The sequence below is a fragment of the Haematobia irritans genome, chromosome 1, assembly GCF_050003625.1.
Source record: "Haematobia irritans isolate KBUSLIRL chromosome 1, ASM5000362v1, whole genome shotgun sequence".
In the NCBI taxonomy this organism is placed as follows: Eukaryota; Metazoa; Arthropoda; class Insecta; order Diptera; family Muscidae; genus Haematobia; species Haematobia irritans.
In genome coordinates, this window is record NC_134397.1 from 219,287,721 (window position 1) to 219,314,765 (window position 27,045).

The 27,045-nt window shown below is 31.2% G+C and overlaps 1 protein-coding gene across 2 annotated transcripts in view; it reads left to right on the top strand.

Annotated features, from left to right (window-relative positions):
• Positions 1-27,045, top strand: part of Scp2 (Sarcoplasmic calcium-binding protein 2) — a 160,132-nt gene that overhangs the window by 26,829 nt on the left and 106,258 nt on the right. Inside the window, exon 2 of one of the 2 annotated variants that reach the window (XM_075292822.1) lies at positions 13,605-13,637. The exons of the other annotated variant lie outside the window; for it this stretch is intronic. The gene's annotated coding sequence lies outside the window, so the exon portion shown is untranslated. The remainder of the gene's footprint in view (positions 1-13,604; positions 13,638-27,045) is intronic. 2 annotated transcript variants of the gene reach the window in all.

Consider the following 27,045-nt stretch of genomic DNA (forward strand, 5'->3'; position numbering starts at 1 on the left):
CGGAATGACAAAGTTATATACCCCCATCCTCTGGTGGAGGGTATGAAAATAGTATGCAATCTTCAGTGCAAAGCCCGAATCTGAATTTGAATAAAAATTTTAGGATTTCTACTACAAATAAAAGCAAATAAACCTACAAAAAAATATTAACAGACAACCATTGCACGCTTATCTTTAATCCCCATTTTCATAAAGCTCCGTTAGTGTTCCGTTAACTAACCAACTTTTAAACCGTATTCTAGACGAAGCTGTCATCCTGCCTTTATATTCCATAGGTCAGTTAGGAACTTAACTGACGAAAAATTTTCAGTTAAAGTTAACCGGAGAGAAGATATTTGCAATTTACTTTCTGTTAACTGGCAGTTAAAGCTACATGTAATATAAGTAATTGATATTAAAGAATATAATAAAGACTTTTTTCTAATCTTTTTGCGTTTGTCTACAATTTCGTTCCGGAGGAAAGCATGTTCCGCCCTCCAAATTGATTGCAAATTTCTTCACCCTTCCAACGACATTTTAACCAAATAAAAATAAATTCCAATTTTCTAAAAATTGTTCTTAAAATGTAAACTATTTCAATACTAAACAAATATCTATTGGCCCTTATGAACTTCTCTTCCTTCTTATGGATTGTTTTAAAGAAAATCCTTTCCATTTTACATTTGCCTTGACAATGTTATCATTGCGATAATCCCTAGCAATTATCCTTAATGGACAAGCAGACAAATCGACAATCAAAATGTCCATTTACAATAGCATTAAAAAAAAAAGAAAACGAACTAGATTTGATGTTTACACCCTACTCAACATCAAAATAAAATTAAACGGATATCCAACTTTTCCGTCCACAACAACAACAAAAACAAAATTTGTCCAAGATAAGATGATAATATTTGCCATTTCCCTTAAGATTATAATCAATATCCGGGATAAAAGCAATAAAATCCCGAAATGTGAGGACATTCGTATAAAATCAAATAGAAATGGAAATGGATTTTAATATTTCGAAATTTTATCAAGTAAAGACCCATTTTGGTAATATTGAAGAAAAACAAACAGCGAGAGAAAGAGGGAGAGAGAGAGTGATACACACACCGACATTCGTGTTTATACTATAGGCAAATTTCCGTATTCTCATACAAACGCTCGCGCATACAAACACCCATGCCCACATAAGCTCTTGAATACAAGAGAATTTAAGAAACCAAAAACATCTTCAGTTCCCCCTCCCTTTGCAAATAGTAAATCCTCTTGCTGTAACAAATTCAACAACAGATGAATGTGAATCTTGACAAAAACTGAAAACATCCAGAAAAGGCCAACTACCAAAACAATTGGAACATTCAGAAAGCCCTCCATTATTAGATTTTCACCTAACATAAGGGTTCTGTATACTCCCCTCCCCCTCGATACGAATTTTGGAAATAATTCAGTAAAAGTGTTTCTATAAATTAGTAACATTTGTCTTTTTGATATCGTTGTTTTTACTCCCAAATATATGGAGTGGAGATGGGTGGTATAGACAACTAAATCCAAGGATCCACAGATGTTTGTGGAGGGGGTGGGGGACAATCAAAAGGAAATGGGAAATTTACCAGATTTCCTTTTTAACCTGAAATATATATCATATGTTAGGAGAAAAAAAATAGCAGAAACTAAAGCAACCAGTAGAATCAACTAACCACCATCACAGCTACCACAATTCCAATGAAAAATTGTCTATAATGATTGTCAATTAATAACTTTTGTTTCTTAATCATTAGAATTGTATTTATTGTGTTTTGCTTTGGCAAGCGAACAAAGTGTATAGGGGAGCAAAACTAGTTATGGCAAACTTCTGAAGAACAGATGTGTAATTTTAAGAAGAAATCTTAATTGAACATAAACCGTTTTGTCATTTCCTAGATTCATTTTAATGTGGATAGAAATATTAATTAAGTATTAGGTGATATCATTTATTATTTATATTCTAGTAATGAAAATAAAGGAAAATAAATTATCTAGTTAGGCAGGATCATTTATATAAAACCTATATGGCTTTATAAGCGTTAACATTGAGATTTTCTACAAATTGGTACAAAAATGTAAGTCGCTATAAAAGATGGCAAACTTATTTCTTAATTCAATATTAATACAATTAAATTAATTTGTATTACTTAAATTTTGTATAAATTAAATTAGAACGAATTAGAACAAAGTTTTACGAAAAACAAGTAAGAAAAGTCTAAAGTCGTGCGGGGCCAACTATATTATACCCTGTACCACTTTGTAGATCCGTATTTTCGATACCATATCAAATCCATCAAAAGTGTTGGGTGCTATTACACAGAAAAAAAAATTTAACGGAAATTTTTCCAATTAAAGTCTAAATTGAGTTTTGAAAAATATTCAATTAAAAATTTAATTGATACAACAATTTTTTTTAATTAAAACAAAAATTAATCACAAAAATTAATAGTATCAATTAATTTTTTAATTGGATGATTTAATTGTTTAATTTCTGTGATTGAAGACATTTTAATTAAAAATTTAATTGGGTCAATTAATTTCGTGATTGAATCAGAGAAAAAAATTTGTGTGTAATAGAGGCTTTTATCCCAAATACACACATTTAAATCTGTCTCGATCTGGACAACATTTTTTAGACTTCTACAAAATCTATAGACTTAAAACAGAACACAATATTAGTAAAACACAAGTATATACGGCCGTAAGTTCGGCCAGGCCGAAGCTTATGTACCCTCCACCATGGATTGCGTAGAAACTTGTACTGAAGACTGTCATCCACAATCGAATTACTTGGATTTTGATAACTTTTCCCGATGACAGGGTATCTTAAAACTTCCCAATACCGTAATATATACCACGTATTCCATACGTGGTATATATTAAACTTAAAATGACCGATTAAATACGTATATAATTAAGTTTGACAAAATTTTCTATAGAAATAAAATTTTGACAACATTTTCTATAGAAGTAAAATTTGGACAAAATTTTCTTTAGAAATACGATTTTAACAAATTTTCTATAGAAATAATATTTTGACAAAATTTTCAATAGAAATAAAATTTTTACAAAATTTTCAAAAGATTTAAAATTTTGACAGCATTTTCTATAGGATTAAAATTTTGACAACATTTTCAAAAGAAATAAAATTTTGCCAAAATTTTCGATAGAAATAAAATTTGACAAAATTTTCTATAGGAATAAAATTTCGACAACATTTTCTATAGAAATGACATTTTGACAAAATTTTCTATAGAAATAAAATTTTGTTCGATTATTTTTGCTCGAGTGGCATGATTATGAACCGATATGGACCAATTTTTGTGTGATTGGGGATCGGCTATATATAACTATAGACCGATATGGACCAATTTTGGCATGGTTATTAGCGGCCATATATTAACACCACGTTGCAAATTTCAACCGGATCGGGTGAATTTTGCTCGTCCAAGTGGCTCCGGAGTTCAAATCTGGGGATCGGTTTATATAGGGCTATATATAATTATGGACTGATATGGACCAATTTTTGAATGGTTCTTAGATACTATTTACTAATACCATGTACCAAATTTCAGTCGGATCGGATGAAATTTGCTTCTCTTAGAGGCTCCGCAAGCCAAATCGGGGGATCGGTTTATATGGGGGCTATATATTATTATTGACCGATGTGGACCAATTTTTGCATAGTTATTAGAGACCATATACTTACACCATGTACCAAATTTCTGCCGGATCGGGTGAAATTTGCTTCTCTTAGAGTCTCCGCAAGCCAAATTTTGGGGGTCCGTTTATATGGGGGCTATACGTAAAAGTGGACCGATATGGTCCATATGCAATACCATCCGACCTACATCAATAACAACTACTTGAGCCAAGTTTCAAGTCGATAGCTTGTTTCGTTCGGAAGTGATTTCAACAGACGGACGGACGGACATGCTCATATCGACTCAGAATTTCACCACAACCCAGAATATATATACTTTATAGGGTCTTAGAGCAATATTTCGATATGTTACAAACGGAATGACAAAGTTAATATACCCCCATCCTACGGTGGAGGGTATAAAAATATGGGAAACATTTAAACCTGAAATAATTTTTAGGCAACTTCGCAAAAGTGTAGTTATGATTTATCGGTCGATAGAGAGAGAAGATAAAGAGAGAAGTTCACCAATGTTGTTCCACAATGGACTGAATAGTCTAAGTGAGCCTGATACATCGGGCTGCCACCTAACCTAACCTAACCTATCGGTCGATAGATATGTGTTAGAAGTATAAGAAAATTGAAGTCATTTCTACAAGTTTTCGACTTAGCAGTGGCGATTTTATATGGAAAATTTTGGTATTTTCACCATTTTTGCCGGAATCACAAAAACATATATATGGGAGCTATATCCATATCTGAAACGATTTCAACCAAATTTGGCATGGATATCCAGAAAGTTAATTCTACTCCCTATACAAGATTTCATATAAATCCGAGTAAAACTCTGGCTTTTGGGGACATATAAGTGAATACCGGCCGAAAGATATATATCTACATCTGAACCGATTTTTTTCAAAACCTATAGGATTCTACACTGACCAAAAACACATAATTTTGTCAAATTTGAAATCAATTGGACTTAAGTAGCTACTTAGATCTTGATCACAAAAAAGTATCTGTTCGTTTGTCCGGACGGGCTGACCGATGGTTATGGCTAGATCGACTCAGGAGCCGACCATGAGCATTACTGCCAAAGACACTATTGGAGTTTTCTCTTCTTGTACAAAAATTAGCACTTTTTTGCATTTTGACCGGAAATTTTACTTTTTAGGTTCTTTTCTAATAAAAAAAAAAACAGGCAAAAGTACGAAAAGGGTTCGAATTCTCTTGTGAAAGTAGTGCCACGCATAGAGGCAAATTGCGCGCATTTTCAGCACCGCCAACAAACGAGAGTGCTGCGATTGCCCTGTTTCCTTCTTCGAATTCTTTTCTGTCCGCTGAAATGATAGCATTTTTTAGGTTGCTGGCAACATTTTAAAAATACGCATTGTGTACAGACAAAATGAAGGCAAAGAACTTTTTTCAGAAAAGAAAACATCATATGTGTCTATCTCGTCTACTTCTGGGTGTTGCACTAACTTATAATACCCTGTTCCACAGTGTATAAAAATGGATCTTATTTTTCGTTCCCGTTTTTGGCATTTCTGCACAGAAACAAAAAAAAATCTGGTCACGAAATTAATTAATACAACTAATTTTGTACCAATCAAAGTATTTTTAAGAAGTAAAATATACTTTTTACAAATTTATATCATCTTAGCCATCAAGCCCCTGGCGCCAGTAGACAAAATTAATTATTAGGCACAGACGACAAAAAACGAGTTGGCTTCATTATCTGAACGTGATACATTCAATTAATTTTTTAATTGGCTCAATTACTTAAGAGACCGTAATGCAATTAAATTTTTAATTGAGGCTATCAATTATTTTTTGTTGTTTTTTTTTAACTTTATATAAAAACATGTTCTTGTAAGAGTTTTTGATTTCTTATGAATTTTCTGGTTATATATTCCTCAACAAAATTTTCCATAAAGTTTTTAATTGAAATATTTTTTTATTATTTAATTAAACTGTTAAAAGAAATAATAATATTTGAATTGAAAGTAAAAACAATAAAAAAATTTTGTTTGGCTTTATTGTTTCAATTTGATTTAATTTTTCAACGTCAATCAAAATTTTAACTGGAAATATTTAGGTGATATTTTTTCTACGTACTACCTTTGGGTTTAGTGTATGGTACGAGCTTGCTTTTAGTTTTTTCTCCTTTCAATTTGTATAAAATACAATCATCTTGTATTGCCTGCTGTCATTTTCGAATATAGTCTAATGTAGATATTTGATTATATTTCATTCCAATGTCAAAAATATTCACACATTCATATAACACCCAACACCATTTGCTAACCAAGTTTTCGTTCGTAAAAGTGATAATAGGGAGCGTATGATTGATGACATACGCTTTGCCATAACTCATAAGCCTCAAAGTACCAATAAATGTATGCATAAATTTGATTTTATAGATTAATGCCACAATAAAAAAAGAGAAAAAACTCATGTGAGTATATGTGAGTAAGTGAGAGTATTGTTCTCAGCCACAATAACATTACAACTGAATTAACATCTTCTGGCAATTTGAACTTTATGAAGATTGGTAGTGGTGGTGTTGGTTGGATGATGATGGGTACCAACAACAAAAATTATACAGACCAATAAAAAACCATAATATTGGTCCCCTAATAAAGATTTATTGTGTCTATATAAGAAGAATCATACCAAGGTAATAAATTATTCTTTGAGTGAGCGAGAGAGTGAGAGAGAGAGAGCGAGTAAGAATACCAGCTCATTATTAAACTTTTATTACGAAGAGTAGCATTTTCCTTAGCTTCAATGCCAATTATCTTGGGGCAGGGGTGGGGGTTGCACAAGAAAAGTTTTAATGTTTTCAGTGGCTTCATAAGGCTGACTTCTTAGCAAAGTTAATTCATAAATTCTCATAGTCAAGTGTAGTGGTGATAATTAACAAATTTATTTAATGGACATATCTATGGGTTTGTGCTCAACAACAATAGCCAATAATGTTCATTTATAAGTGGGTTTCTTTATGTAAATTGTTGGGAATTTAAATTTACCAACTTCTTGGTATCATATTTTTTGTTAAAATCTTTTCATGAAAGATGATGGACTTACCCCTACCCCCCACAACTTAACTCATTCCCTTGTTCTTTTTCAAAGAACTTTGTTGTGTTTTCTTATCAACATTTGTGTCTTTCTTTCTTTTTGTTTTCCTGGTCCTAATTTTATGGCCCCTTGAAATTTACTTTGGTTGTTTGTGTAAACTTTTGATAAGTTGAATATAAACAAAAATTGTGTTTCAATTTAAATGGCAATAAAGATTTAAGAACCTTAGCTCTAACTTATATTGAGGACAATTTACCCTTCACCAGAAATCTCCCAACCCCTTTGTTTTGGTGTAAAACTTTAAAGAATACACAAATACCCCATTTCTGTATTGGTATATTGGCAAAAAACCATTTATAAAAGAACTTCTTTTCATATTTATCACTTGAATGCATCCATGGTCTGACAATCTGAAGAGAGTGAAATATCTTTTCAATCTGTTGAATAAAAAAAGTGTATAGGAATTGGTTTTTGTTTTCCCTTACCCCCGCCTCTTTACCGATATTACCAAAGGCAAATATTCCTTTTACGATGTCAGTGTTATTAATAGGGGGTGTGGGGGAAATATTAGAAAAACAAAATCCTATCAATAAGTTAAATAAATCGCTTTAAGTGATGAGAATTTTATTTAGAAAGTTCTTCGTTTGAATATGAAATGAAGTCAATTTTGAATGATTGATTTGATGAAGCGAATGTCTTTTTCAGTGTATATATTTTTATTTTGCATATTTAATTCAAAAAAAGCATTAATATTATTGTTGTGTTTTGAGAAATTTTATAAAAGACTTTTTATTTATAAATTATATCGAAAAACAAATTTTTTGAGCATTGTGAAATAAAACCAAAATCGCTATAAAGGTCTGTCTATGTGGATTTGCCAACTTGTTTCATTATCAATATTCACTGTTAGCCACAATCACATTCGCTGTCATAATACGGTTTGGCCAAAAAACACTTTGAGTTGGTGACTTGGGGATTTGATAGGGAATTTCTATAAATTTGGGAATTTTTCTTTTTTTGATGGAAAATGGTTCAGTATAGTAAATGAGATTTCCATGGAAATCTTTAATTTCTACATTACTAAATATGCTCATCTTAAAAATTTAAAATAGAAAACGTTGTTCCTCTTTATTTCACGGTATACAATAGGGTGCAAATGGAGCATCTGGACTATAATGAGGCACAGGATTTTATTGTGGGTGCCCAGGGGCTAATTTAAAATTTTACTTATTTCGTGTGGACTATTGATTTGGACAATATATCCCATATGTATACAGAAATGATGAAGATCCCAACAAAAACAAGTATATACGGCCGTATGTTCGGCCAGGCCGAATCTTATGTACCCTCCACCATGGTTTGCCTAGAAATTTATACGAAAGACTTTCATCCACAAATTTCAACTCACATGGTTGTTAAATGTCATATGCTACCAACACGTACCAAATTTCAACCAGATCGGATGAATTTTGCTTCTTCAAAAGGCACCAGAGGTCAAATCTCGGGATCGGTTTATATGGGAGCTATATATTATTATGGACTGATAGGAACCAATTCCTGCATGGTTGTTGGATACCCTATACTAATATCACGTACCAAATTTCAACCGAATGGGAAGAATTTTGCTTTTCCAAGGTGCTCCGGAGGTCAAATCTGGGGATCGGTTTATATGGGGCCTATATATAATTATGGACCGATATCGACCAATTTATGCATGAGTGTTTGAGGCCATATATTAACATCACGTACCAAATTTCAACTGAATCAGATGAATTTTGGTCTTCTAAGAGGCTCCGGAGGTCAAATCTGGTGATCGGTTTACATGGGGGCTATATATAATTATGGACCGATATGGACCAATTTTTGCATGGTTGTTAGAGACCATATACTAACACCATGTACCAAATTTCAGCCGGATCGGATGAAATTTGCTTCTCTTAGAGGCTCCGCAAGCCAAATCGGGGGATCAGTTTATATGGGGGCCATTAGCGTAGCTAGACAATTTTCCTAGGGGGGGGGCTATAGCCCCCCTAGCTAAAACTTTATAGACTGAACTTATAGGTTCAACTAATGTTTTATTTCATAAAATTGAATAAAAAAATAGACATCAAAATAACTCGACAATCAATTTATAATAAAGCAACTAAAAGTACCCTACGGGAAATTGGTGCAAATTGCCACTGACGGACCTATCACAGAACTGGTACCTGTGCTCCAGTTAGTTGCAATTTTCACATTTAGTGAAATAAAATTATCAGAATAACCTTTTGTTCGACATATTTCAAAAAAAAATTTTCATTTCTGGTTCGATTAGGAGCCCAAATTGAAAGAGATTTCTAAGAGTTTGTCCGAGACTGGTTCCTGAGGACCTGTTTATGGGTTGCTCCTTCTAAATTGTCCCAGAACGTGTCCTTTGGGATGAGTCCAAGACGCGTCCTAAAATGTAAGTTTACTCCGTCAATGGCAAACCCATGTTAAAGTGGACGGTCCCTTCCATATGTTTTGATCAGAACTGGGACTGGTCCATACACACCAGGGACTAGTCCTGTACCAGTTCTGTGGTTGATCCGTTTCCCGTAGGGTAGTTCCACACTTTTCCCAGCAAAAAATTGGGAGTTGTTCTAAAGGCACAACTTTAAAAGCACTTCCAAAAATGTCCTCACAAAGAAGTTAACTATTTTAACTACACAAGCAGTTTTTTTACTTCATTTTTTTATATTTTAATGCGTAATTTTTTGTTTTCTTTTTTCAAATAGTTTAAAAAAAGAGTAAGAATAAATAAAATGGTACAAATTATTCAAATTTTGCTAAATCCATTATAGAAAAATCGATAATATTTGAAAATATTCGAGGGAAAACGTTTCAAACAAGCGTTAGAACGCATTAAAATTCATAAAAAAGTATAAAAATTATTTATTTGGGAAAATATCACAAAATTTTTAATTCACATTCAAAACACTGAATTCGGATCACACCTTAAGAAGTGGTGCAAATTCATTGCAACGGCTGTTGAAACGGTGGACATTCGTTTTATGACAAGTTCATATTACATTCATCGCTTCTCCGCCAATTTTGTACCACTTTCAGACCCAAAAAGAACATTTTCACTTCTTTTTTTGGCGACGCTTTTTTGCAGCGTTATTAAGATATTAATTTATGAAAGAATAGTTTTAATATCAATTACTATTTTTTATTCAACTAAATCATAAGTTCAACCACAGCTTTATTTCATAAATATCAGACTTTTACCACAACCCAAGTAATTCGATTGTTCATGAAAGTATTTAGTGGAACTTTGTGCATTGTACGAGTATATACTTGTTTAATTTTTATAAAAATGTAAAATCGTAAATAGGTTTTCAAATTCTGGGGGGGCTAAATTTTTTCTGGGGGGGTCTAAGCCCCCTCCCCAGAGGCCTTCCTACGCTTATGATGGGGGCTATATATAATTATGGACCGATGTGAACCAATTTTTGCATGGTTGTTAGAGACCATACACTAACACCATGTACCAAATTTCAGCCGGATTGGATGAAAATTGTTTCTCTTAGAGGCTCTGCAAGTAAAATCGGGGGACCGGTTTATATGTGGGCTATATATAATTATGGACCGATGTGGACCAATTTTTGCATGGTTGTTAGAGACCATATACTAACAACATGTACCAAATTTCAGCCGGATCGGATGAAAATTGTTTCTCTTAGAGGCTTTGCAAGCCAAATTTGAGGGTCCGTCTATATGGGGCTATACGTAAAAGTGGACCGATATGGCCCATTTGCAATACCATCCGACCTACATCAATAACAACAATTTGTGCCAAGTTTCAAGTCGATAGCTTGTTTCGTTCGGAAGTTAGCGTGATTTCAACAGACGGACGGACGGACGGACATGCTCAGATCGACTCAGAATTTCACCACGACCCAGAATATATATACTTTATGGGGTCTTAGAGCAATATTTCGATGTGTTACAAACGGAATGACAAAGTTAATATACCCCCATCCTATGGTGGAGGGTATAAAAAACGTCGCCAAAAATGTAATGAAAAGGTTTTTTTTTCGGATCCGAAAGTGGTGCTAAATTGACGCAGAAGCGATGAATTTAACATGGGCTTGTCATAGGACGGAAGTCCTCCATTTCAACAGCCGTTGCACTGAATTTGCATCACTTCTTTAGGTGTGATCCGAATTCAATGTTTTGGATGTAAATTAAAAAATTCTGTGATATTTTGTCAAATAAATAATTTTTATAATTTTTAATGGATTCTAACGCTTGTCTGAAACGTTTGACTTCAAATATTTTCAAAAATTCATAATTTTTTCAGATTGGATTTAGCATTTTTGTCGACAAAATGTTCCCATTAGGATATACTAAAATCTGAACCGATATTTGGACATAAATTTTTGACGTTTAAAAAATCTCTATACTTAAAATTTAAATAAGCTATTGTTTTGTGGCCGAGCATGATGTTAGTAGAAAAATTTAAGAAATACTTATTTAAAATAAAAAAATCTAAAGTCATTTTTTGGGCTTTTTGCCAATTTTGCATCACTTTCGGATCCAAAAATAACGTTTTCACTACTTATTTGGCGACGCTTTTTTACTGGGTTTATCTAAATCTGACCCAAATTTCCAAAATCGATAGTTGTGCTAAATTTAAAGTCGATTGGAATAAATCTGTGATCTAGAACTTTATCACAAAAAAGTGTATAAATACAGATGGACATGGCTAGATCGACTAAGGGGTCGGTCTTGAGCATTATTGTCAAGGACCCTATGTGTCTATCTTGTTACTCTCTGGGCGTTGCGAAGATATGTACTAAATTCATGGCTTCACATCTTCCGCAAAATGTTTCCCTTTCTTGAGTAACAGAGACCCAATTGCTACGAACATTTTATCAGGAAAATTATAGATTTGAGCTGATACATTATCATTCGATTTCATTTCAATTTCAGAGCCACATCGTTTCGATAATTTGGAGCGATTTTTATTTAATTCCTATGGGTTTCTATGTCATTTGGTATGGCCAGTTTTAGAAGTCAGATCTAAGGCAAATTACTTTTGGATATATTTTGTAATAATTCTATATATTTTTTTCATACCCTCCACCATAGGATGGGGGTATATTAACTTTGTCATTCTGTTTGTAACACATCGAAATATTGCTCTAAGACCGCATAAAGTATATATATTCTGGGTCCTGGTGAAATTCTGAGTCGATCTGAGCATGTCCGTCCGTCCGTCTGTTGAAATCAGGCTAACTTCCGAACGAAACAAGCTATCGACTTGAAACTTGGCACAAGTAGTCATTATTGATGTAGGTCGGATGGTATTGCAAATGGGCCATATCGGACCACTTTTACGTATAGCCCCCATAAAAACGGACCCCCAAATTTGGCTTGCGATTGCTCTAAGAGAAGCAAATTTCATCCGATCTGGCTGAAATTTGGTACATGATGTTAGTATATGGTCTCTAACAACCATGCAAAAATTGGTCCATATCGGTCCACTTTTACGTATAGCCCCCATATAAACGGACTCCCAAATTTGGCTTGCTATTGCTCAAAGAGAATCAAATGTCATCCCATCCGGCAGAAATTTGGTACATGGTGTTAGTATGTGGTCTCTAATAACCATGCAAAAATTGGTCCATATCGGGTTATAATTACGTATAGCCCCCATATAAACCGATCCCCCGATTTGGCTTGCGGAGCCTCTAAGAGAACCAAATTTCATCCGATCCGGCTGAAATTTGGTACAGGGTGTTGGTATATGTTCTCTAATGACCATGGTCCACATCGGCTCATAATTATATATAGCCCCCATATAAACCGTTCCCCAGATTTGATCTCCGGAGCCTCTTGGAGGAGCAAAATTCATCCGATCCGGTTGAAATTTGCAACGAGGTGTTAGTATAAGGCCGCTTATAACCATGCCATAATTGGTCCATATCGGTCTATAGTTATATATAGCCGATCACCAATCACACAATGATTGGTCCATATCGGTTCATAATCATGGTTGCCACTCGAGCCAAAAATAATCTACCAACATTTTATTTTTATAGAAAACATTGTCAAAATGTTATTTCTATAGAAAAATTTGTCAACATTTTATTTCTATAGAAAATTTTGTCAAAATTTTATTTCTATAGGAAATTTTTTCCAAATTTTATTTCTATAGAAAATTTTTTCCAAATGTTATTTCTATAGAAAATTTTTTCCAAATTTTATTTCTATAGAAAATTGTTTCCAAATTTTATTTCTATAGAAAATGCTGTCAAAATTTTATTTTGTCAAAATTTTATTTCTATAGAAACTTTAAACTTAATTATATACGTATTTAATTGGCCTTTTTTAGTTTAATATATACCACGTATGGACTATGTGGTATATATTACGGTGTTAGGAAGTTTTAAGATACCTTGCCATCGGCAAGTTTTACCGCAACCCAAGTAATTCGATTGTGGATGACAGTCTTCAGTAGAAGTTTCTACGCAATCCATAGTGGAGGGTACATAAGCTTCGGCCTGGCCGAACTTACGGCCGTATATACTTTTTAATATTTAAGAATTGTTTTTATTATTTTTTTATAAACTTCAGTTTATGTTTATGTGATTATTCGTATATAAACAAAAAACTAAAAAAATATTTTTAAAATTAAAAACAAAATAAAGTTTCCAAATGGTTAATAAAATTTTAATTTCTTTGTAACATTTATTACTTTATTAAAAATTTCCCAAAAATTTTAATTGATCTAGCCCTAAAACCTACAATCTCAGACTAATAATAAAAAATATATTTTATGTATTTTTCCAAAAAAAAAAATATTTGATTAATAATCCAAAATTTTCTTTTTATTTAATTACAGGTAATTATCACCAAATATTCTGTAATTAAAGTCGTAAGTAAAATATTAAAAATATTTAATTAACTGAATTTTACACAATTAGGGACAAAAGGTTTTTGTTTTTTAATTTTGCATCTGTTTTTGTGGTTGGCTTTTGAAAAAAAAAATAACTCCATACACCAATTTGCAAGACTTTACCAATTTTTTACTTTGTGCTTCATGTGGAATTTGCATACCAGATTGCCTAGAAGCGCTCTGTCAAGCGATTAGCAAGGCGCAATGGTTTCCTTACTCATTAAGTTTAGGCACTAATTTTTTACTTATTTTTACTATTAAAGCTATATTTTGAATTTACCCTCATAGGTTTCCTCAAAAAAAAAAAAAACACAAAGACTTTATTAAAGAAACCTTAAAAAAATAACATATCTTCCATGGGTAATTGAAACATTACTAACTTCTTGCAATACAAAGACTCTATTATCAAGCTAATATAATTTTTTTCAAACACAAAGAATTGCTAAGAAACACAGAAATATAAATTCATATAAACACTCCATGAGAAGGCCAAGACTATAACTTTTCATTGTGCATTACATGAACATCACATGGTCGAACATGAAATTTTTTATTAACAATTTTTTTTTATTTGATTTTATAAATGATCCATATCAAAGCCCGAGACCACGAAAGATTTATCAAACACACACACACACAATATACACTATCAAATCGCCATATACATACGTTTTTATATGTTAGAAAATTTTCTATAAGAAGATACCCCCATCATTTGGTTGTCTTGTTGTAAACCAAAAAAAAATGGTCATTTAAACATGTATGTCGAAATCCCAAAGCCAACACCCATGAACATGGCAGGACATTCATTTAGTTCAACACCATAGCTAACAAAAGAGGAAAAATTGAAAGAAAAATTTCCAACAAACTTACAACATAGAATAACCACAAATTTTGGGACATTGTGGTATCCCTCTTACAAACCCTAGGTCTTTTTTATATCATATTGTCGTAAAAAAATCTCTTCTCAGCAATATCAAAGAAGAGACGACAGACGACAAGTCAAGCCAATCATCAAACCAGTCAAATAATATATTGTCATTATTAATAACACTTGACAAAATGCTCTCTATCATCATCATCAACGTTGTGTAGTATATTACACATACCACGTCTATATGAATTTATTTTGCGATTTATATCACTCAATTTGAGGACTTTTAATAATGTCAAAATTATAGAGCCCTTACAAAAATATTTCAAGAAATTTTAACATTTGATTTAACTTATTTTAAAGAGCATGTACGACAAGTATCAAGAAAAACCACCTATAGGTTTTTTTTTTTTAATTTTTAATTGTACATCCTTACTTATCCTTTCATCAAAAAATATTTTAAATTTTCTTTAGCTGACGCTCATTGAAGGACCACACAAAGCGTAAACTGCTTACTCTTGAATATTCTTTTGAAAAAAATTATAAGACAGCCATAGATGAACAAGCACTTTTGAACTTTGCCTGATTTGTAGTGTCTAATCAGATGTTACATTCATTTTTTTTCACATCTTATATAGGTCGCCAAAGTGATATTCAATGACAATGTGGCAATGAGATTACATCAAAGAACATTTACCACGAATCTAATTAGGACTGACCATAGATTTAATTATAAAATGTAATGAAAAAATACATTTCCGGATTTTTCTTTTGTAATACAAAATTAAATTGATGAGAATATGATAGAAAAAAAATGTACAAAAATATATGCGCTAAATGTAATTTTAATTGTTAATTATATTAAACAAGAGAAAAGCAAATACGGATGAGGAATCGTCAAGAGAGAAAATTAGAGAAATTCGTGAGAATGGCAAAAAAATAAATTTCTTATAGTTTTAGTCAAATGAAAAAACTTACAGATTTTCATAACAACTTCGTGTTAATAACTACAAGGAAATCGGATAAAAATGAAACTTTCTGAATGCTTAAGAAGCAATATAAATTCGAATTACTCGAGAGCTACAATTAAATATTAGAAAATAGGCATATTTGCCTTCTCTAAGAATAAATATCTCTCATATCTCAATATCTCATTAAGAACAAAATTGATAATAATTGTTAGCTGTTATATGAATTTTATACAAATTTTAAATACATTTAAGATATCAGTTCGCTTATCAATTTCTCGACACATTAAAAAAATTAGTTTATCTCCCACTCTGAGAACTAAAACTGTATCTATCCATCTATGTTAACATAATCTTCCATGTTAACAGTGTAATGGAAACTTACACAGCAAAAAACATGTATTAGCAGATATATTACTCTCTATGTGTAAGGTGTGTACAGGATTTCCCATTGCATATACCCTCTAACATTATAACTATATAACAACAATGGGTGAATTTATTTCCGGCTCTCTAAGAAGTAAATAAAACTGCTCTAGTGTCTATGTTACTATGATTGTAATCTTGCATGTTAACAGTGTAATGGAAACATACACCCCAACATGCATGTATTAACAGAGATATTACTCTTTATGTATAAGGAGTGTACAGGATCTCCCATTGCATATCCCATCTAACATTATAACTATACAACAACAATGTTCAACCTATGGTGAATTTATTTCCGGCTCACCAGATAATTAGTGACATTCGCAAAACCATTTTAATGCTATCAACTAGCAGTTGAGTTTATATCAATTTTTGTATACTAAACATTCATGAATATTTAACATAATTAATATTTTCGCACCAAATATTCATAGAATTACAGTATAATAATTTATATAAATGTAATTATGTATGTGGGCAATTAGGCAAAAAACAATTAGCCACAAAACAGCTACGAAGTTGGCGGGGATTGCAAATATATCCTGGAATCAACAAATACATTTTAAAGGAAGTTTTTAGTTTATATTTATATTTTTTTTCCTTCTTAATAATAATAACAAAATAATTTTTCTTCAATTCTTTCTTTTCTTCTTAACAAAAGAAAAAATATTTTTTCAAAAAAATGCATATAATTCTGCAAAATTAATACTTTTTAAATTCAAATTTATTGATTTGTATTAGAGCTCGACCGATGCGGGTTTTTTTGGTCAAAGCCGAATATTTTCCTAAATTAAAGTAATTAAAGGATTTTTTGTACATTTTCTCCAGCTGGTCACGCTTATCGATGGAGACCTTAAATCCATATCAAATGTTAAAAAAGGCGATTTCTAGCATAGTGCGAACTTTGTATTAAAAAGTAAATCCCTGCTAAACTAAAATAAACAAAAAGATAATGAACAAAATTATTGAACAAAAAAAAACTTTGGCTTCGGTTAATCGGCCTCTTGAAGCTGAACACCGATTAGGAGAATCGTATACACAATTGAATAATGTAGACAAGCAGCCGCACTGTTAACTTCCCTTGAGATGTCCACAGGGTGGCTGGTATGTAATGCAACAAAGTAAAACGCTTTTTTTTAAATTTTATTGTTCAAAAGCAAAAAATGTCGGAAACAACATCAAATTTTAGAATTAATTTAGATTTATTCGAATTGTCGAAATTTTTGCCTACTGAGGGCTTCAATATTGTCTTTATAATATTTGGAACTTATTTTGACCGCCAGAATCGATGAATACGAGCAGTGAGCAACCATCGGCCGTTACGGCGGCATACACCATTACTCATCGGTACTCTGGTCTTCAATATTGCTTTTATTAAATCCGACCATTTTGTTTATTAACAAAATGCTCCATGTGAAATGGCTTCTCAACCAAATTCGTTAAGTGGCCACTTTTATAACTGACTCATTTCAGTCTAACTTTTTTGTGCATCGGCGAACTCTTGCTCTTTTTGAAGCTTCAATGGCTTTAGTCCAATCTCAATTTTATACCCTCCACCATAAGATGGGGGTATATTAACTTTGTCATTCCGTTTTGAAACACATCGAAATATTGCTCTAAGGCCCCATAAAGTATATATGGGGTCTTAGAGCAATATTTCGTGGTGAAATTCTGAGTCGATCTGAGCATGTCCGTCCGTCTTTTGAAATCACGCTAACTTCCGAACGAAACAAGCTATCGACTTGAAACTTGGCACAAGTAGTTGTTATTGATGTAGATTGGATGGTATTGCAAATGGGCCATATCGGTCCAATTTTAGTATAGCCCCCATATAAACGGACCCCCAGATTTGGCTTGCGATTGCTCTAAGAGAAGAAAATTTCATCCGATCCGGCTCAAATTTGGTACATGGTGTTGGTATATGATCTCTAACAACTATGCAAAAATTGGTCCACATCGGTCAATAACTATATATAGCCCTCATATAAACCGATCCCCCGATTTGGCTTGCGGAGCCTGTAAGAGAAGCAAATTTCATCCGATCCGGCTGAAATTTGGTACATGGTGTTGGTATATGGTCTCTAATGACCACGCAAATGGTCCACATCGGTCAATAACAATATATATCCCCCATATAAACCGATCCCCCGATTTAGCTTGCGGAGCCTCCAAGAGATGCAAATTTCATCCGCTCCGGCTTAAATTTGGTACATGGTGTTGGTATATGGTCTCTAATGACCATGCAAAAATTGGTCCACATCGGTCCATAATTATATATAGCCCCGATATAAACCGATCCCCAGATTTGACCTCCGGAGCCTCTTGGAAGACCAAAATTCATCTGATTCGGCCTACACCATTACCTTTTGGAATGCCCATGGTTTGCAACCGAAGTGTTTACCTACTCTGGTCTTCAATATTGCTTTTAGTAAATCCGACCATTTTGTTTGTTCACAAACTGCTCAATTTATAATGGCTTCTCAACCAAATTCGTTAACTGGCCACTTTTGTAACTGACTCATTTCAGTCTAACTTTTTTGTGAATCGGCGAACTCTTGGTCTTTTGGAAGCTTCAGTGGCTTTAGTTCAATCTTTTTTTTTTTAATATGTGCTGCATCCGTTCTCGCGTTATGCTCAAGTTTTCTACCACTGCGGCGTGGATTTCGATAAAAGCTGGAGTTCACATTCGGAGCATTTATGGGTTTCTTACTGCTGTCAGTATCACAGTAACGAGCACTGGCACCAGAAATATTTATTCACATTTAAGTGCTGGATGGCTCTAACGAAGCTACGTTTTTTTTTTTTTGGAATGCAGTATATCAAAATGCTTTTTTACGCTCAAAAACAATAAAGTGAAAGGTCAGTTGAACAAATCTGTCATCTATCAGACGATCGGTTTAGAAAGGATAGTAACCTGTTCACAAAATGCTCAATTTTAAATGGAAATGATAGTAACCTGAATTTTGTTGTTTAGTTATACCGATACTTAAACACAACTAATTGATTTGCTTGAGCAGACGCCGTCGAACCATCAAATTCTTTATAACGCTACAGACGTTGAACTCTCTCTCTCTCTCACACACACACATCATTTATCTCACCGATTTGAATTAAATTGGTATTCTACTAAAACTGAGTTTTAGTGACAGAATTCTCTCTAACTAAAGCAATAATTATAACATTTGTTTATTTTTAACTAATAGTTTAGTACAACATCCGACTATACCGAACTCACGTTTCATGTGTTTGCTTAAATTCACATGGATGAAAGATTAAATTTTTTTAATCAAATGATACGATTATTAAAGATTTTCTTTTGCATATCCTCATGGCTGAAATCAACGCGTGATGGTTGATAGCTTCTCCCTTGCTAAACGTAATGGAGTCCCTGTTTATGGTGTGAGTAGATTTGTGTAGATGTGGTATCAAATAATATCTTCTCTCTACTTTGGGTGGATGTACCAGATGTAGTTTGAACTATTATTCTATAAACTTATAAATAATATATTTTTCGTTTAGTTATAACTATGATTTTTTACAATGCATATGTTAACATTCAAATAAAAATAATGGTAATTTCTATTTGAAAAAACTCTAATTTGCATATAACATTTTAACATTATCTTAATCTATGAGTAATTAAAATGTAAATGATTACATTGTTCAAAAAAAAAATGCCATTAGTTTTAATTATCCTAAATAACCCACAAAAATACATAAAATTTTATCTTCATCAATGTTTGTTTAATATGGAAATTCCATCAAAATACACCACTGTGCAGTTGTTGTTTTAGTTTTACTAGTTCTCGGTGTTAACAGTATGATTGTGTGAGAGAGAGAGAGAGAGTGGGAGCGAAGCAAGGCGTAAAAGTTTTTGTAACATCACACAAGGAGACTACTAAAAGAGAATTTTAAATCGTAGTGGAAATGATGGTGTTTAAATAGAAACACACACACACAAACACACTGTCGAGTGTATAATCCCGAATATTCACGGGAAAGTGAATGCATTTCAGTTTATTTTCAGACTGTCAGTTTTGGCTATGGGTGAGAGATTTGGAATGAAATTTACTAAAGTGTGATAGTGAATATATTTATTCAGGCAAACACTAACGTGTGTGTATGTGTGAGTGTCATTTAGACCTTTTAAATTCGTGAGCCTTATTATTTGTTCACAAATATGCACAAGTGTGTAAACCTTTTTAATGTACAATGAGAGCAATTTAAAAATTATGATGTGTAATTAAACAAATTGCATACAGTGGCTAACACCTCCGCACACCGCTAATGCACATAGACAGAGCTTTAAAATAATAGATTTTTTATCCATTATTTAACGACCGGAATACTATTTGAAATTGAATACAAAGATATCACCCTCAATAATATGAAAAGTCAAAATTATGCAGTAAATAGCACATTTAATAGTTTAGTGTATATTGCAATTACAAGGACTTTTTCCATTTCACTAATTTAATTTCACTGACCTTATAACCCGCTGTTGGCATTGGATGCCTTTTAAATAAAATCAACTCGAAAACAACGCAGAGAAACATCACACCCACTCCATGTATATGCACTCTAAATGTGATAAATATTTTAGTTATTTTAGTAAAACTCTTGTGAAATATAAAAATCCTATTAAATTCTTATGACATCTCAGGGATTGTATTAAAAGAGATATGGATAAGCATGATTGAAGGGATATATTAAAATTAAATGGATGAACATTACTCTTTTTCATAAAACTCCCAATTACCATAGGGTGAAATTATAAAAATTGAGGTTATCTAAGAGTATACACACAATAGAGACCATAAAGATAGGAATACGATGCATTTTTAGAGTTAAAGTTTAGTACTGAAATACATTCAAAAGGATATTTTTAGTTTTTCTATAAGACCAAAATAAATGAAAAGGATATTATAATAGTATTGGTGAAGAAGAATTTAGAAGTTATAATATTAGAGCTGATTCTTGAATAGAGAGTATCAGCCTCAAACCCCAATAAATTGTCAGTGATGCTTAGAGCTGCTTGAAGTGGTTTACAATCACATAATAATATATCAAATTTGGAGAACATTTTACCAAAATACTACCATACACAAAAATCTTATTGTGCAAAATTCGATTCCTATAGAAAACTTTATCAAAATTTTATTTCTGTAGAAAATTTTGTGAAAATTTTATGTCTATAGAAATTTTTGTAAAAATCTCATTTCTCTAGAAAATTTTGTGAACATTTTATTTCTATAGAAAAATTTTATCAAAATTTTATTTCTATAGAAAATTTTGTTAAAATTTGTGTTTTACAATCACACACTAATATATCAAATTTGGAGAACATTTTACCAAAATACTACCATACACAAAAATTTTATTGTGCAAAATTCGATTCCTATAGAAAACTTTATCAAAATTTTATTCTGTAGAAAATTTTGTGAAAATTTTATGTCTATAGAAATTTTTGTAAAAATTTCATTTCTCTAGAAAATTTTGTCAACATTTTTATGTCTATAGAAAATTTTGTCAACATTTTATTTCTATGGATTTTTTTTTTAATTTATTTCTATAGAAATTTTAGTCAACATTTTTATTTCTGTAGAAAATTTTGTCAAAATTTAATATCTATTTAAAATTTTGTCAAATTTTATTCCCATTTATACCTATCGAAAATATTATAAAAATTTTATTTGTATAGAGAATTTTATTAAATTTTTTTTTTTCTGTAGGAAACTTTGTAAAAATTTTATTTCTATATAAAATTTGGTCACCATTTTTATTACTATAGAAAATTTTATTAAAACTTTATTTCTATAAGAAATGTTGTCAAAATTTTATTTCTATAGTTTTTTTTTTTTTTAATTTTATTTCTATAGAAAATTTAGTCAAACTTTTTATTTCTATAGAAAATTTTGTCAAAATTTAATATCTATAGAAAATTTTGTCAAAATTTTATTCCCATTTATTTCTATAGAAAATGTTGTCAAATTTTATTTCTTTAGAAAATAAAGGGTGATACGGTCAAAATTTGGTCAATATAAACTTGACGTATTTCTTTCAATTTTGCATTTAAAAAACCTGATCACCCCTCATTTTGAAGGTGTGTGTGTGTAGAATGTTGCTTCTATTTTGATTTTGGAATTCTCTCTTCAGTTGTTAAAAGCAAAATCGCTAAAAGTTGCCAAATCAACCGTTACAAATGTAACTAGAGTGTTTGGGGAATGTTTGTCGACAGCCAGGAAGTCTGGATCGGGGGGAAATCGAAAACCGGAAGCCGCTGAGACGACAAAGAGAGTTGCCGGTAGTTTCAAGCGAAACCCTAACCTCTCTCTCCGAGATGCCGCAAATAAGCTGGGTGTATCGTCTACAAGCGTGCATCGAGCCGGACTATCGACTTACAAGAAGGTAGTGACTCCAAATCGCGATGATAAACAAAATACGACGGCCATAGCGTGATCCCGGAGGCTGTACACGACGATGTTGACGAAGTTTGACTGCGTGGTAATGGACGACGAAACCTGCGTCAAAGCCGACTACAAGCAGCTTCCGGGACAGGAGTTTTATACGGCAAAAGGAAGGGAAAAGGTAGCAGATATTTTCAAGCGCATAAAACTGTCAAAGTTCGCAAAGAAATATCTGGTTTGGCAAGCCATCTGTACCTGTGGCTTGAAAAGCAGCATTTTCATAGCTTCCGGGACTGTCAACCAAGAAATTTATGTAAAAGAGTGTTTTGAATAAACGTCTGCTGCCTTTCCTGAAGAAACAAGGTTGTCCCGTACTGTTTCGGTCGGATTTGGCATCTTGCCATTACGGTAAAAAGGCCATGGAGTGGTACGTCGCCAACAACGTGCAGGTGGTTCCCAAGGACAAGAACCCTCCCAACACGCCAGAGCTCCGCCCAATTGAGAAATACTGGGCTATTGTCAAGCGGAACCTAAAGAAGACCAAAAAAACTGCTAAGGACGAGCAGCAGTTCAAGGCAAACTGGCTTTCTGCGGCGAAGAAGGTGGACAAGGTGGCTGTACAAAATCCGGTGTCAGGCGTCAAGCGTGAGGCCCGGCAATTCGGATTTGGAAAAGCGAAAGCCTAACTGAATATTTTTCCTGAATTTTATACTAATTGAACTTGAAAAAGAAATTTAATTTGATTTTTTAAATAAACGATTTCACCGATTTACACGCATTTTCCCTTGACCAGATTTTGACCGTATTACCCTTTATTGCTAAAATTTTATTTGTATAGAAATTTTTGTCAACATTTTATTTCTATAGAAAACTTTGCAAAAATGTTACTTCTATAGAAAATTTTGTCAACATTTGTATGTCTCTAGAAAATTTTGTCAAAATTTTATTTCTATAGATTTTTTTTAATTTATTCCTATAGAAACTTTAGTCTTTTTTATTTCTGTAGATAATTTTGTCAAAATTTAATATCTATTGAAAATTTTGTCAAAATTTTATTCCCATTTATTCCTATAGAAATTCAATATCTATTAAATTTTTTTTCAACATTTTATCCCCATTTATTCGTATAGAAAATATTGTAAAAATTTATTTGTATAGAAACTTTTATCAAAATTTTATTTCTGTAGAAAACTTTGTAAAAATTTTATTTCTATATAAAATTTTGTCAACGTTTTTATTTCTAAGGAAAATTTTGTTAAAATTTTATTTCTATAAGAAATGTTGTCAAAATTTTATTTCTATAGATTTTTTTTTTAATTTTATTTCTATAGAAAATTTAATCAAAATTTTTATTTCTATAGAAAATCTTGTCAAAATTTAATATCTATAGAAAATTTTGTCAAAATTTAATATCTATGGAAAAGTTTGTCAAAATTTTATTCCCATTTATTTCTATAGAAAATTTTGGCAATTTTTTTTTTTCTATAGAAAATATTGTTAAAATTTTATTTGTATAGAAAATTTTGTCAAATTTTTCAAAATTGTATATACAAAATTTTTTTAAAATTTTATTTCTATAAAAAATTTTGTCATAATTTAATTTCTGTAGAAAATTTTGTCAAAATTTAATATCTATAAAAAATCTGTCAAAATTTAATATCTATAGAAAATTTTGTCAAAATTTTATTCCCAGTTATTTCTATAGAAAATTTTGTCAAATTTTATTTCTATAGAAAATATTGTTAAAATTTTATTTGTATAGAAAACTTTGTCAAAATTTTGTCAAAATTGCATTTCTATAAAAAATTTTGTCAAATTTTATTTCTATAGAAAATATTGTTAAAATTTTTTTTGTATAGAAAATTTTGTCAAAATTGCATTTCTATAGAAAATTTTGTCAAAATTTTATTCCCATTTATTTCTATAGAAAATTTTGTCAAATTTTATTTCTATAGAAAATATTTTTAAAATTTTATTTGTATAGAAAATTTTGTCAAAATTTTGTCAACATTTTATTTTTATAGTTTTTTTATTTTTAATTTTATTGGTATAGAAAATGTAGTCAACATTTTTATTTCTATTGAAATTTAGTCAAAAATTGTATTTCTATAGAAAATTTTGTCAAAATTAAATTTCTTTAGAAAATTTTGTCAACATTTTATTTCTGTAGAAAATTTTGTCAAAATTGTTATTTCTATAGAAAATTTTGTCAACATTTTATTTCTGTAGAAAACTTTGTCAATATTTTATTTCTATAGTTTTTTTATTTTTAATTTTATTTCCATAAAAAATTTAGTCAAAATTTTTATTTCTATAGAAAATTTTGTCAAAATTAAACTTCTTTAGAAAATTTTGTCAACATTTTATTTCTATAGAAAATTTTGTCAATATTTTATTTCTATAGTTTTTATTTTTAATTTTATTTCTATAGAAAATTTTGTCAAAATTAAATCCCATTTATTTCTATAGAGAATTTTGTCAAAATTTTATTTCTTTAGAAAACTTTGTAAAAATTTTATTTCTATAGAAAATTTTGTCAACATTTTAATTATGTAGAAAATATTGTCAACATTTTATTGATATAGAAAATTTTGTCAAAATTAAATTTCTTTAGAAAATTTTTATTTCTATAGAAAATTTTGTGAACATTTTATTTTTATAGAAAATTTTGTCTATATTTTATTTCTATAGTTTTTTATTTTTAATTTTATTTCTATAGAAAATTTTGTCAAAATTAAATTTCTGTAGAAAATTTTGTCAAAACTTTATTCCCATTTATTTCTATAGAGAATTTTGTCAAAATTTTATTTCTTTACAAAACTTTGTAATAATTTAATTTCTATAGAAAATTTTGTCAACATTTTAATTCTGTAGAAAATATTGTCAACAGATTATTGATATATGTCAAATTTTTTATATCTATAGAAAATTTTGTCAAAATTTTTATATCTATAAAAAATTTAGTAGCACTTTGGCGACGCTTTTTTTGTTGGGTATTTCTACTGTTTCATAAAACGAAAGAGTATCTACGTAATACCTTTGCCTTACCCCTCAGTATTAGTATTTAATACTGGAAGAAAAAATCTCTGGTCAATTTCCTAGCTGCAGATCCATAACAGATTTTCTGGTTTGACCCTCATATATTTTTGTGTTTCCATCGGTAAAAACAAAAACACTAAAATATTTATTTTAATTTTATATGCAAACAAGGATAAACAAAATAATTGAATTCTATAGTTGTTTGTTTAATTTTTCTAAACATAGGACCACGGGGAAGATTAACGCAGAAAGATTTACAAAACCAAACGCAATAGCAACAACAAATGCATAAAGTTTAAATTACAAAAATAAATAAAATCAAATTATGGCACATATGATGGCTAGGGTAAAATCAACAATCATTGTCTTGCAGCAGTTTATTGTAATTTCCCCCCTAATTTTAAGAAAATATATGGGTATATAGATGTGTGTGTGTAAATATTTTATCATAATAGCTAAGCAAAGACCTTCAATTCATTCAAACTAATTTCCGAGACAAGTTTTAAGTGAGCAATTTCTGAGATTGCCAAGCTTAAACTTTGTGGATATCTGTATTCTCTCAACAACAACAACAGCAAGAACTGGAGGTTTTTTCTTCTTCCTCCTCTATCATCCACACCATAGGACATCAAGGGAAATGTGAGGAATCATTATGCACGTGGTTTCATTTTTTTTTTGCACTCACATTTTTCTATGTAGTTCTCTAGGTCTTTGTCATTGTTTTGCCCTTAGCCCAGTGCATATTAGTCCCTGACTTTAGAGGGGTGATAGGGACAGAGAAGGTGTTGGTGTAATACAAATATATGGATATGTAGGAAAGCAGCAGCAGCATCATCATCATCATCACGATGCCTTGCAATGCATTTTCTCTAAAAGGTGGAAATGTGTCTTTTGTTTGTTCTCTGCCAACATAACAAAAGGATCAAAAAGACACTGTTAAACAATTCGTCATGTTTTCCTTGTACTTGAAAACCCAGCCAAGCAAAGCCAGTAGCACTACCACCAACCGCATCAATACAAACAAAAACAAAATCACAAAAACCATGAAGGATTTACCTAAGTCCCATCACCGTCTGAAGAGGAAATATATCGCAAAAAAATTTTGCACATTCGTATGGACATGTATTTGTGTTGGTCTTTGTATTGTACAAATACAAATGGTGGTCTTTAAGAAAACAATCTTTAAATGGCAATGGATAAAGGAATAGAAATCTTAAGTTTTTTTGTGTTGCACATTTAATTCCTCATGAATTTACCTTTTGTTTGTATTATGGCATTGAAAATGACGCCTAGGACTATTTTAGGAAAATTTTAAAAATAGACAATTTTCAAAATAGATACATTTTTAAAATTTCTAATATTTTAATAATAATTTATAATAAGGACTGCGATTGCAAAAAAAAAATTGCACTACAACGAAAATGGAATGGAATGGGGAAAAATATAATCAAAATCAAAAAAAAAAACATTAATTAAGGCATCTTAAGGTAAAGAGGAATACGATTTCCAGTGTTTTTAAAAAGTATCAGGGAAATTTTACTATAAATACATAATATGGCACAGGAAGAAAAATGGTCTCACAGCTATTGGTTAGAGGCTACAATTTGACCAACTATTTGGAAGATTTTCCAAAACTTGTAATAGGAAAATATAAAATGACCAAATTTTTT